The sequence below is a fragment of the Necator americanus genome, chromosome II (assembly GCF_031761385.1).
Source record: "Necator americanus strain Aroian chromosome II, whole genome shotgun sequence".
In the NCBI taxonomy this organism is placed as follows: Eukaryota; Metazoa; Nematoda; class Chromadorea; order Rhabditida; family Ancylostomatidae; genus Necator; species Necator americanus.
In genome coordinates, this window is record NC_087372.1 from 36632068 (window position 1) to 36645653 (window position 13586).

A 13586-nucleotide genomic window follows, 5' to 3' on the forward strand; every position below is an offset into this window, starting at 1 on the left:
GTGTCCTAAGCACTGCCAACGGAGTTGCTGTTGAGGAGAACCTTGCCCATCCACATTTTAACATTTTGCTGAACCGACAAGCGCCGTTACTCCCCGAACTCGTGTATGCCCAAAGACCGACGTACACCGTAATCAGCAAAGAACCACAACGGAGTGGAGACGATGAAATTAGCTAAGAAATGCTGAAATTTCTTCCTTCTTCTGATATTCGTGGAGAGATGACGAAAATCATCCCCCCATCATAATTCTCCTCCGCAAGAAGAGATCCGTCACGGAACCCAGAACGACTGATCAAGTGTTCATGGTGAAGATAATGATTGAAGTGTGGCAACGGTATTCGAACCCTCCACAGTTAGCTTTTCGGAATTTCAAAGTCGGTTTCAATTCTTCTGATCGAGGCCATCTCCTCAACGCGCTTCGCACCGATAGAGCTCCCGGAAAATTCGTACGCCTAACAAACGAGCAAAAAAGCAGAAGAACACCACAACGGTTCGAACATCAGCTGGATGCACTATAATATTTTGAGGTGGAAACTCGAGTGTTACAAGAGGTCGTGGCTGGACCCTCTCTCTTCAACTTTGCCGTCAATGATATTGCGAAGAGCGGTCGAGCAGTGTTCAGCCGGTGTCGTTTTAGCACAGTCTGCACGCTCCTTGGTGAATCTCGTGTACGCCGACGATGTGATTCGATGTGACTTCTAGCACGCAAACTTAAAATGTTGTTAACCTTGTATCGGAAATAGTGACAGCTTATGGACTGCAACTTTGCTCTGATAAATGCAAGCAGACGTGGGTCTCCTCGAGACCTTCAAATGGAATCAGGGTGGCCGGACAACTTATCGAAGTCTTGGATGACTCTGCGACTTGGGTTGTATGCTTAAAAACGGTGGCAGCCACGAGAGAGATATACAACAAAGATGCCCTAAAGCCATTTTGGCAATCAACTCGTTGACCAGGTGGTCGACCTACACCGCCAATGAAGCCAAGCTGAGGGTCTACTTATCCACAATTTGCCCTATCATGATGTACAGTGATAGAAAAGCTTTACGGCATGGAGGCAAAGATATTTAGAAGATCTTTAGGCTTCTTTTGGCAGATGGTGTGCTACAACGAAGAACTCCACTCGAAAGTGGATAGGGTGTACCGGATGACGCTTGAGAAACATGAACATCTTGCCCGGTCTTCTGGAGTTGTCATAGAAAACCGTCTTCGCTTCTTTGCTCACATTATGAGGAGATCGTCTGATCTTCTCCTCCAAGTTTTCCTGAAGATGCTCACGGACCCAAACTGGAAAGGGCCTCCTAGCCGTAAAAGAGCAGAGGAACAGAGGTGCTAAAAGAAGATATGAGGATACGTGGCATTCGGTCAAGATGTAAACTTCCGCAGTTTATTGAATAGTGACGGATGGATAGATTCTAAGCGAGCTCTAGCGGAAGATCGAACAAGATATGATCTCGGATATGTTCAAGGACATCCCGCGAAAATGCGGATAGCTGCGTTATTCCGTAACACCCACCCCACGTTCAAGTCAAATCAAGTAATTCATGCGGTTAAACACAAACGCAACAATTTTTTTTTGTTTAGAGATACGGAGAGTGCAAATGAAAATTTTACATCGGGGCATTTGAATTCTATTCAAACGCGGAAAATGCGTTCGAATTCCCCATTTCAACGCGATGTTTCAGGTGAGCACGTCATCGTGTCCCGTATGAATAGGCTGATTGTGTAGAACGACTTAAATCGAATTTCCAGCCCTTCATTCGAAATTCCGCATAAGATAGACGGAAAGGTTCATTTGGATTGACGTTTACATTTATATCAACTGCCGTGTGAACTGAGTTCAACTGATTTCATTCCGAAAACTTAAGCGAAAAGAAAAATCGAGAGAAATAGCATAAAATTCTCTCCGGACCCCGCATATCCAAAATATTTTTCTTTAGAAGGTTAAATACAATACGATGCAAATCAGAGCGTCGACTCTTTTTTTTTCTCAGTTTTCCAATCGTACTATCCAAAATTATTACTTCAAAAGTTACTAGTGACTTCGTTCTTGGACCTAGCCGATTGTTGCATAAACATTTCCAATAACATGTAGAACTGGTGGATATAGTAGTAAAGTGACAATTTTTGCTGCATGATGCTTTTGTCCAGAGACAAATTCCTACTGGATAGCAATATATTTAACCTATGTATGTTCATTTGTCCGCCAATGATCTCGTTTAACCACTTGGATAAACACGACAGGATATTGACTGGATATCAGATATCGATTAGACGTAATTAAATAACGAGAATAATTGCATATGGAAAACTTTTGTCAATTTCTCCGAGCGTTAGAGGAAATGTGAACTACGTTCCTCAGTGGTATACGTAGATAGGGCATTTTTAGTCATCAATATAGTCATTACTGTAGGGAGGATTTTTTTGAATTCAACAGGGGAATTCACTGACATTTCGGCTGATAGCACTAAAATCTTTGCCCTACAGTAACCCAAAATTTTATGCCTTCAACAATGAATGTGCTATATATTGGTTTATGTATATTTTTCGTGACGAGTTTTTTTTTTTCTGGAGGAGTCATGTAATTTGATCTCTGAAAAGTTAGGAAATGTTCGCATGACTGAGTTTTATTTCGAGTATACTACAGTGGAGCGTCATTCGGTTCCACTTCTTCCATAAATCAATTGGGGAATCTAAAGTACACTGAGTCGGATACGTTAGTGTGGGTGGCTGGCTGTCGGATGACGTCTTCCAATGTCTACGGAACTATTTTCTGGAACTCTCTTGATAGGGAACCAAATATTCCTAGCGCTTTTTGGGATTTCCTCTTTTTTCCATAATAACGCTGTAGGAACCGAAGGAATGAGGATGAGAGGAAAGGAAAAAGAGAACGAAAGGGAATGTTTACCAGAATTATCACATGATGGACTGAAATTGAAATTGGAACTGAAATTTCCAAAATTTGAACATTTTACCACGTGTGCACATTCAAATGCCGTTTTTTGCACTATGAAACTAATCAAAAAGAAATTGGTTGCGACTAAAAATAGCAATTTTGCAAGCGAAGCAAAACTATCCTCCATGGAAAGCGTTCGAAGAAAATAATGCATGGATTCGCTTCGAGATTATTTCCTTTGCAAAAGAATGTTCCCGAAAATGTTGTCGCTTTTATTCTGGGTAATACAAAGGATTACATATATGGAATTGAGGGCAGAGAACGCACATTAAACACCTCAAAGTACGCCGATATGAAGTTTTTCAGAAAAAGTGAAAGAAATTACAGCTCATCGCTTCGCCTACATCCCTCAGGGATTGTTACTCGTGCACAAGATGGGAATTATTGTTCTATGGTAGCGGTCCCGCACAGAATTCCCAGACACTCCATTTCAGGAAAAAAAGATTTCATAAATCCATGGAACGTCTTTTTCGATGGCTTTCTTCAAGAAATATGCACTGGATGGATGGACACTGGAAATGTTGCAAAATCTCATCATATTCAGAGTTAATTATTCTTAAATAAGATTATTTCAATTAAATAATAATTTAATTTAGAAGGCACGTCATAATTTTGCTTTTCTTTTCTGACGAACAAAATAAGGGAAATTACCTCTATTTGTGAGCTGAATGTAGCACTGAAACGTTGTTCAGAGAAGATTTTTCCAGGATTTCGAAAATGTTCTAGATTTTTAATGGGCTTTCCTGGATGTCATGGAGACGTTCATATGAAACGACTGTGAAAAAAGGTGTGAATAGGATCCGAGAAGAATTTTGGATCGTAGGATTGAAATAAATCTCATCAAGAAAAGTGGGCTCTCCTAAGTTTTTTCTTGAGGACTGTGAGAGACAGAATTCATTGTAACATTGTATTTAAAAAATGGAATACATATATTTACAAATTTATGCATGCAAACGACAGAGTGGAATCCATAAAACGACCACAAAAAGCGGAATCCTTGAAATTCTCATAAAATCCCGAAAATGCAACGATGTGCGAAGCAAAAGCAAACTGTTTAGGGCGAGATTTTCGGCGAAGAAATGCGTCAAGAGGCGGGGGCGGTCCCGGAAGCACACTATTGGACGCTGCAGTTTTTGCATCGCCCACTCGAAAATGCTTCTATCTAGTAAAAGTTCAACAGTTCTCCCTGGAATAAACTGGATTACAGTAAACATCAATACAAATTCGGATTTCTTTATACTAAACTATCATTTTTACCATCTTTATTCTCTTTTTAGAATTCTAGGTTTTTGTTTGCACAAAAATTTATTAGTAAAAAACATAGGTAAAAACATAATCTCTTGCACAAATCGCCATTCAACAGCGTTAAAATGATTGAATGAATAATTTATATGGAATCGCCCACTTTCCTGGCTCCATACACTTATTTTTTACCGTACCTCCTGTGAGCTCACAAGTGATTTTCGTAAAACCGCCTATTTTTCCCCCTACTTCCTTCCCTTGTATTTTTACGGCGTGAAAACCAAATGTACTTGAAATAATAGCAAAATCGTTAGTTTTTGCTACGAACAAAATTTATTGACAAAAAATATAGCTAAGTACATAATCTCTTGCATAAAGTGCTATTCAACAGCGTAAAAATGGCTGAATGGATAATTTCTATGGAATTGCCTATTCCCTTGTAGCGTTCCACACCGACTCACGTTGATTCTGGATGTACGAAAGAACTTTCGACCAGAATTTCTCACACATCCTGCTGTGTAAAGGCACTTTGCTAGATGTTTCGTTGAAAAAATCCATGTAAAATTAGAAAAATGGTCGCTAGAGTAGTTTGAAGGTTGTGTAAAGTTCGTCAGAGAAAGAGGGCGGTCCGAAGAATTCGCTATTGGCCAGTGGAACTCATCTGGTGCTGAAAAATATCTACTGGTTATGTGTGAATTGCTACTAAATTTCTTTCCAACTTTTTTTTTATTTTTTTTATTTTTCTATTCAGCAACAAAAACATTCCAATCAACAATATAGTCAACAGAATACTCAAAAAAACCTTTGTCTGATGGATCCGATGGATTATTGGCAGTGTTTTTTTTTTTGACAAGGACTCAGGTTACTGTAAGAAAAAAAAGTTTTGACATAGGGAAGAAACTTGAGTGAGACAATGTAATAATTTTGAATTCGTATCCAGAATTTTTGCATTCTTTGCATTCGCAGACAATGTCTTCCAAGACCTATTCCAGTAGCTTTTGAAGAGATTTTTCAGGAATGAAATCATTGTTATCCGAGACGGCGGCAGAATCGGAATTCAAGAGCATATTCATAGGCGGCTGTTGGCAGCAAAAGCTGTATGTAGCTGGTGGCGGTCTGCACGGTTGATGGAGGAGGACGAAAAAGAAAAACGTTGTGCAGCAATATCATGCAAGAATACAAAATGAGCATGTAATTACAGCCTTGCATTATGAACATGTTTCATGTCTTTTCATCCGTGTACACAACGTTTTTTTTTTCTCCTCCTGCCTCCCCTCTGGAAAAAAAAGCACTTTCAATGCATATTCGTTTAATTACAATGCAATCAACACCCATTTTGCTCCACGTCTAATTTCGCATAAAAATTGTTTTAAATAATCCACCAAAAGTCTGGGAATTCGAGAAGTCTGGGAAATTTTAAATGTGAAAGTCGACTTAATTACAACTACATGGAAAACAAGATCTATTTTTAGCCTCGATGTGAAAAATGTGGAATTCCATGCAATTTTCACTGACGTGATGTGAAAAGCCGAACGAAAACAATTAAGCAGCCGAGAAGAACTCAATGATTTATATCTTCTTACTATGTAGTCTATTAATAGCTGAATGCTAGCATGTAATCCGTTGGTGTCCAGAAAATTCCAGAAAAGGAAATTATCAAGGATTGTGCCAAAGAATTATTGCTAAAATTTATCAGAAAAATAAATGTTGCAATTAAATTTGGTTATTGTCAACTACAAATAAGTCGATGTAAAACTGCTGGTGTTTCAAAAATTTTATTTATTTCAATTCTATTTACATTTGTTTTTTATTCTATTTCTATTTTTATTCTATTTTATTTTCTATTCTATTATTTGTGTATTTGTTTGTCACTATAATATTATTTTTATTACACTTATTCAAATGTTTATTTGTTTGGTTTATTTGTTTTATTTTTGAAAAAAACAGCCACTTTTTTGTGTCACTTCCGATCGGCAGGGAAATACAAAACAAAAAAGACATAATAAAATAATAATGGAAATAACTCTCTAAATTGTTAAATAGTTTTAATATCTGGCTCAGAGATGGAATTTCTTCGTGAACACAGAGGATAAATTCTATTTTTTTTTCTCTCATTACCTATCCATGCTGGTTTGAGCGGTATTTCTATGGATAAGTCCTTCCTTATTTATCAAAACAGGTAAATAGTCAGGCTCTCGAAACGTCTTTAATTTATAAGGCGTTGGAGCATCCTGCAAAGCAGAAATGTGCCAGGATTTTTTTTTCTGGAGCAGAAGACATCTGCTATCGCGAAAAAAAACTCCTCTCACGGGTGACCGCCGCCAATGACTTCGAATGCGAAACGATAGCAGATGTTTTTGCTGACTACTCTCAAAACTCATTGTGCTCTTCAGCAAACTTTCTGTTCCGGATGGAATAAAAAAAACTAGTTGATATTCAAGGAAGGATGTTTTGAGAATCGAAAACTAGGATATGGAAATTTTTCGAAAACAAAGCACGAAATCACACGGAACAGCAGCTTGGAAAAATCCAGGGAAAAATCCTCAAAACCCCGTGGATCCATTTCTGCACTATAAATCCATTATCGGGTACTGCCTGCTGTCTAATCAGTAGAACAAGCTCTAAAATTCTTGGAAAATCTTTTTTGAGTAGAATAAACTTTGAAAATTTTCTGGAAAATTTTCTTTTTGCTTTCCTTTTTGGTGCTTTATTTCATGTAGTTTGTTAAATCAAACAACTTTTCTATTTTTTTAATGGTCCACTTTTTTCTGGAAGCTTAATTTCAAGGAAAAAAAGCAAGATTTTGGAAAATGAAAAAATTTAAGTTGCAACCTGTACATACCTTCTTCGTCCAGGCGACCTTCATTATGTTAATTTCTTTTTACTTTAATCTTTCTTATAACTACACCTAGTTATTTTCCATTCTTTCTGGAACTTTCCCCTGAAACTAACAAGAAATGAACAAATGCGAAAATCACGAGAGTTGAAACCGTAAGATTGACCTTAAAAGGAGGGAGGATTGAGTGGAGATCCATAAAACCACCGCTACTAAGGAGCTGACGGCTGAAAGCAGCTGAAATCACCACCACCTCCGGTTCCGTTATTTGGAACGAATGTGAAACGGGAAAAATCGTGCTAAGCGCACAAAATGCATAATGAACACGCTCCATGCGACCAGAAATTCGTAGATCAGAAAAAAATTCATTTAAAAATGGTCAAAAAGCCGAACATGGCTGTATAACCAGACATAAGGAAGGAAGTCGAATCGAAGACGTATCGCAGCTTTTTTTTCCGCTCCACGCTCCGCACGAATAATTTCATTATTCGAGCAACACTCAAAGGGTTCGTTGATTAACGGTGAGAAAATGACGAATATCCATTAATAAATTGTGGACACCGTGAGAAATTCAAGCATTTGTATCCGGAAACAATATTATGTATTGTATGGGACTTTTGTGAAAAATTAAAAATCAAAAAGAAGAGAAAAGAACGGGAGGAAAAACGAGAAAAACATGAATTCTAGGCAAATTTCATTAAATTCCCATATCCTGCTGGGATCGCTTACAAATGGATGCATTTCATCGCTGCAATTCCTTTTCAATTTTTTGAAATTTTTATAAAATATCGCAGAACACGAGAAAAAAACTTTAAAAAAATGCAAAGTCGAAGAAAATCTGCTTGCAACTGCAAAAGTATGGTGTTCGTGAAAGGATCCCAAAGGTGCGAATTTTTCCTCTTTGTTAAATTGACACCTAAAATCTAAATCTACTGCTAAAAAATCTACTGCAAACAACCTACCAATCTGCACTTCAAATTTTATACCATTATTTTAGAACTGATTCAGGGACCGGTAACGTTAGCGTCCCGAAAAATTAAGAGTAGATCTTCCACGAGAGGAAATTCCTATTGACCTTTGTGAAAAATATCAGGATGAGGCGAATGAGAAATTAGAAAAGAACGAATATATTAGGCGAAGGACATCCGTCTAGCGTTCATTAACTCCTTAATGAGTTTTTCTCCGAATGAATCATTAGCGATACTCGTCATCGAACCGCTTATTATCTCCTAGATACGATTCTGAAATTGTACCCTGAATAAATAGTAATTTAAGGGATAATAAGAGACTTCATCGGTAAACTTCTCCGTTATTTTGTTTTGCGAAAAGCAGAACAAGAGGGAATCCTGAACACAAAGTAGAGGGGGGTAAACTTGCATTTTTTCCCCGTTTTCTAGACAAAAAAGAATGGATGACGGTGAACTGGAGAGGATTCTAAGAGTATAAAGGCAAAATACCATAAAACTGGCAATGTTTGCTATCTTTTTAGGAAAAGATAGGGTATACGAAGTAGATTACGAATATCAGCGTGTTCACGCTAGATTCCTTCTAGTCGCCCTGAAAAACGGCGTGGGAAGAGCGCTTCTGCACGAGTCTCCCTACGAAGCTCCTTATAACGCGCCATCCCTACACACGTACGACAGCGAAGGCAGCAACGACAATCATTGAGCGTTTTTCAGCAGCTTTTTGGAATAAAACCAATGTGTAGTGCTACTGAAGGGGTCGACACGTGTCCAAAAGTGACGTAATAAGATGCCTCGTGGGAAAATTTGTACAAGAAGCTGTTTCGCACCTCGTTTTTCACGACAGCTAGGGAGAATTGGGCGTGGCCACGCCAATACTCGTAATCTACATCCATAATCCCATCTTTTCCTGGGGATATCCCTACGTCATCAGTTTCGTAGTACGCTGCCTTTGAATCACAGGTGATGGTTCGATTAGGGGAAAGGGGAATTCCCGCCGTTCAAGGCTCAAAGCCAGGCTGATGGTTCTGTTCAGGACCAGCAGTACAGGGTGCTTTCACGGAATGTGATCGCTTAGAGACCTCATAATCAGATTTTCCGCCTAAACGCTGCCATTTTTTCATTCGTCAAGCAGAATTATTATTATGTATTATATTATTATTATATTAATTCCAAATTATTACCGAATACATCCACCTGCCTCGTTTCTGCAAATGATAGGCAGCTATAAATATCAAAAGTTGCAGTAGAGCGTTTCCTAAAAGGTTTGATAAACGCTGAGTACTTTTTTTGACTGAGCGATTGAAATTTTAAACTATATAAGGTCAGATCGGTTTTATAGAGGTGGAAATGGTGGCTTAAATAAGTTTAATTTTTTTATTCCCACTGAAAATTATATCCAGCTTTTTGGGAGCAATTTTATTCTATCTTTCAAAAAAATTTCGCTTAGAATCCTGACTGTTATTTTCAAACTATAATTTATAATTTTAATTTTGATTTATTTTATTTTTTTATTTTGTAACTATTAATTTTTATAATTTATTATTTTATAATCCTAACTCCTGCTATTTTTTATCATATCCTCCAGATTTTTTTCAGTTGCAAGCGAATGATCTTCGCTGATCTTTTGCTCCAGGATTTCACATCCTGAGACAAAGGATCCGCGAACATCCTGTCCGCTCGTCACTTCACCTTCAATTCCCAATTCCCACCCAGCTCTTTAAACATCCGTCAAATATGAAATTGCCTTTCAACAACGAGAACACTTTAATTTTAGACGACGAAGCGTTCCAGGAAGATTCCTCAATAGTTTTTTCCCCATCTTAGGATTTTTCTGCGCATGTTCACAAATAAATGCACATTTTTTCTCGATGTCTCGATTGCATAGCCCATATAAATTTCGTCATGAAACACTTCACGTGAATATCAGATGCTTCGAGCAGAGTCAGCAGCACACATTCTTCAAAATTCAATTCGTTTTCAATTTAATCGCACAGGAAGACAACAACAGTACAAAAATGGTGAAAAAACGAGAAAAACGAGTTTCGAATACGAATTCCGTTTGAGACGGAAGCGAATTTCAGCTGAAACTGAAAACGGCAATTTACGAGAGAAATTAAAAGATTCATCAAATATTTTTTCTTCGCTTACATATAGCGCCAAAATATGGAAAAATGAAAAGAATTTAAGATGGTTGCTTAGAAATCAAATGGATTGAGGGGCGTCCATGCCCCATCTATTTGAAATCTCAAAGCAGTAAGTGAGATTTATCTTGTTCAAGTGTTGTTTACTTTCTCAAGCGAATCCTGATGCAGACGTTCAGGAAAAAGCACACTGAAAAGTACGGAAATCCTCAGCAGAGCGACGAGAAATTGATCATTGTGAAAAGATCTCGTCTGCACAGCACAGCACAGCACAGCAGACGTTTGAGAATAAAGAAAAAAATTTGCTTAAATTCTCAAAGTTAACCAGGGTAGTTTTGAATAACTTGAAAAAGAATAACTTTGAATTTTTAGCTGAATCTTTTCCTTGTTCTCAAACGTCTGGCTGACTGTTGTTCTTTACTATTTTCATAAGACTTCCTCTTCCTGATGAGAAATCCCGGAAGAAGAATATAACGATAGTATAATCAAATTTGTAAGCTCCGAAAGCCTGCCGCATAAATGCCTTTTCTGGAAAGAGAGCGTGCGAGAGGAACGGGAAAAAAAAGGATGAGCGAGCTTTTGGAAAATATAAACCATCCACAATTTTCTAAGCGGCTCGAACCGAAGCGACATGCAATACATCTTCCAATTACAAATGGTTAATTGACTGTGAACAACGGGGATTACGAAGCAGTTCGGAGGGAAGAAAGGAGGAGGAAAGAATTTCTACTATACCCTCCTTTTGAATTGTTGAAATTGAAAAACAAAAAGGAGGTTTGCTAGCCCGGCATACGATAGGTATTGATTTTGTGCAATTGCACAACGCATGTCACTATTTGCTAAAGGAACGTATCTATTGAATCACTAGATATGCTGGATCGTTTGACGATACAAAAGGGATTGAACTGCGATGTTTGCTGAATCACTCGTTGATTTAAATTCCCCAACATCTGTATTGGGCAGCGCCGCGACCGCGACGCAAACCAGCCGCGCGGGCGGTCGCGGCGCGGCTGAGGAAAAACTAAGAGAACTTGCGAGAAAACCATTTAACGAACGACAGAAGGAGCTGACAAGAAAAAGCTAAGTTACGGGGAGCTGTAGGAAATTCGTGATCTACTGGAAGCTGAGAAAAAAATAAAAATTTAGAAAATTTAAAAAAAAATCAAAAATTAGGAAAAATTCAAAATTAGGTAAATAGTCAGGGAAAATTTGAAATTTTTCAAAGTATAATCTATAGCTTCTTTAAGCTACACACTTAACATCAGATATTACACACTGAATACATAATAAGAAAAAAAGGAAAAATGTTAAGAAAAAATAAATTAAAATATCGTAAATATATATATATAATATAAAACTCATGGCACAAAAATATGAAATAATAAATGTGAAACATAACAGAAATAGTATACAATCAAAAATAATATAATTAGTATAAAATACGTAGAATAAGCAAATGTGTATAAAATTGATTTGAAATACAGATTAGGTGAACATTGAAAAGTAATCTAAGAGTTTGCTCTTGGCTAAGTTTTAAAAAATTTTCGACGACATTTCGATTCAATCCCCTGAGGCACCTAATCCAAAGCCGTCCGAAAATTTTCGTATTTATTCGTGAAAGCTTTACTGTAACGTGTGGCAACATAGATATTCTTTGTGGAGAAATAAGAACTCGTGGAAGGAAAAAAAACTTGTTGCAGAATCACTGCAAAATTCAGTGGAGGAAAAAGATGACATGAGACTGGTAGTTGCGGAATTTTCACATGAAAAAAATTGACAACACACTTCACTTCGTTGAGGACTTCAAAGCAATTCCCAACGGGTTTCAAACGTGCGGCTCAAATAATCGTATTTTTAACATGCCGGCTTAAAAACATGTGGAAACATTGCACTCAACTTGTTTTTTTCTCGCATTCTTCCTCTTATTTTGAAGTGTTCCCGGATTGGAATTGATCGGCATGGGGAAATCATATTACAAAAGCACTTATACTTTATTACTTCATGACTGCACTTAGGAGAGAAGTAAGTTTATGGTCTATATCCGTGAATTATTCTAAATTAACCTCATTTCGAGGTAGCTTGCGGAAAAGGAAAGAAGGAAAAGCTTGCGAAGAAGGAAAGAGCGAAAAACGGATGAAGAAGAATATACTTTTACGATTAATAAATAGATAATAATGCAATAATATATAGATAATAAATACAATAATATATAGATAATAATAATAACAATAATAATAATAATAATAATAATAATAATAATAATAATAATAATAATAATAATAATAATACATTAATACATACTCTTATGATATAGATTCATTAGATAGATTGTTCTCATTTTGTTTTGACTCGAACAAAATATCGTTTCCTTTCTTGGTACTTTCTTGGTACATCATTGTTGTATGGATAAGGAGGGTCTTCTTTTCGGGAACCAACTAGAAGGCGCTTAAAGGCATCACCCCACGAATCCATTCCGTCTGCGATTCGTCGAAAGCCCACTCGGACGAATCGCAGGCGGAGGAGGGGCGAATGGGTGGCGCGCTTCCAGCAGAAGCCGTCGTAGGAAATAGCCCACACTTTACACTCTTTTTACACTGATACAGGGAGGTATGAAAGGAATCATCCTCTTCCCCACAACCCCCTACGACCCCGTATTACCCATCTGAAACCCGTACCACCCTGGATTCGTGGGCTGATGCCGTTAATGGAGCTTTATCGTTTCGGGCTTTCAGACCATACGGGAGTTACAATCAGTGGAAGTTACCGAAATCAAGGATTGAACCAATGCTCAGCTTCTAAGGATAATCGCCAAATCAGTTCATCCTTAAAATACTGGTAATACTCTCTAAATTCCCCATTCTGAGACGTGTACCTTGCGGTTTACAATGAAATTTGAGAAATTAACTTGAATAAGTAATGTAAAAACAACACGACACATTAATATCTGAATTAAAAATTAAATTGAATTAGCAATTAGCAAACACCGACTAACTCCTAACTGAATCTCGTATAAACAACCCTGAAAGAAATCCATGAAATCAAAATTAAATCCATAACTGATGACCTACTCACCTCCGCTAGCTAACTTCAGTTGTTGGAGGTTTAACATGTTGTTCTATCATCTATTAGTTTATTAGCAGTAACTGGCAGATCAAGGTAATGATCGGTTGATCAATCGATAAAATGCAGAATGGTAAAATGAATGGCAGCGAGGGTCACAGGGATCCACGGAGTGACAAGTTTCAGCGGTCGATGCTACTGATTTGACGGGGGGTTTTTGTGGGTCGTGACTCCATCAAGTCATTTTTGTACTAAAATGACGAATTCATTCGAGTTAGATTTTTATTCATTTATTTACTGCTGTTTTTACATTGGCTATTCATGATACAAGCTTTTTCCTGTCTTCTTTTCTTCTTCTTTTTTCTCTTTTTCTTCTTTTCTTTTCTT